The sequence below is a fragment of the Triticum dicoccoides genome, chromosome 4A (genome assembly GCF_002162155.2).
Source record: "Triticum dicoccoides isolate Atlit2015 ecotype Zavitan chromosome 4A, WEW_v2.0, whole genome shotgun sequence".
In the NCBI taxonomy this organism is placed as follows: Eukaryota; Viridiplantae; Streptophyta; class Magnoliopsida; order Poales; family Poaceae; genus Triticum; species Triticum dicoccoides.
The window spans coordinates 164001081-164002496 of NC_041386.1; positions in this window are offsets into that span (position 1 = coordinate 164001081).

Sequence of the window (1416 nt, forward strand, 5' to 3'; positions counted from 1 at the left end):
CGTGCGCGCTCGACGCGCCGGGCCCGCGCCTCGGCCGCGCTCACAGCGGCCCCGCCTCCATCGTGCCCGCTCGTCGCCGTCCTTGCCCGGCTCCACGAGCGCACGCCCCCTGCCTCCCTGCGTCGCCGGCACCCCACCGTGCCCCGCCAGTCCCGCCACCGCGGTTGGCCTGGGCGGGTGCCGTATCAGGCACCCACGCGCCCGTGCCCGCATCGGCCCCCTGGGCAAATGACACTTGGGGCCCACAGCCCCAGAAACGTTTAAAAAAATATATTAATAAAAATAATTAAATAATTAAATAATAATTAAATTAATTAATTAATTAAGGAATTAATTAAGTTAATTAATCATAATTAGATTAACCTAATTAACAAATTAGTTTAATTAAACAGTAATTAGATTAGTTAAACATTAATTAGACTAAACAGTCAATGACAAACGGGACCCACACGTCAGTTGACCAGTCAACGCCTCTGTTGACTGCTGACGTCATGCTGACGTCAGCATGCACTGTTCTGGATAATTTTGGATTAAAATATTTAAATAAATGCTAAAAAGGATTTTAATCTTTTAAAATTAATATAAAATAAACCGTAGCTCAGATGAAAAAACTTTGTGCATGATAGTTGCTCAGAACGATGAGACGATTCCGGATACGCAGTCCGTTCGTCCGCCACACATCCCTAACCTATCGAACTCGCAACTTTCCCCCTCCGGTTCATCTGTCCGAAAACGCGAAACACCGGGAATACTTTCCCGGATGTTTCCCCCCTTCGTCGGTATCACCTACTACCGCGATTGGGCACACCTAGCATCGTTACTTGTCATGTCATGCATCGATATGCATTTGTTTGCATTGTATTCATTGTTTCTTCCCCCTCTTCTCTCCGGTAGACTACGAGACCAACGCTGCTGCTGCCCAGTTCGACTACTGAGTTGACGACCCCTCCTTCTTGCCAGAGCAACCAGGCAAGCCCCCCCCCTTGATCACCAGATATCGTCTATTCTCCTCTATACTGCTTGCATTAGAGTAGTGTAGCATGTTACTGCTTTCGTTAATCCTATTCTGATGCATAGCCTGACATTGTCGCTACATCTGTTGATACCTTACCTGCAATCCTAAATGCTTAGTATAGGATGCTAGTTTATCATCATTGGCCCTACATTCTTGTCAGTCTGCCTTGCTATACTATCGGGCCGTGATCACTTGGGAGGTGATCACGGGTATATACTATACATACATACATACTATACAGATGGTGACTAAAGTCGGGTCAGCTCATTGAGTACCCGCAAGTGATTCTGACGAGGGGGCTGAAAGGACAGGTGGCTCCATCCCGGTAGAGGTGGGCCTGGGTTCCCGACGGCCCTCGACTGTTACTTTGTGGCGGAGCGACAGGGCAGGTTGAGACCACC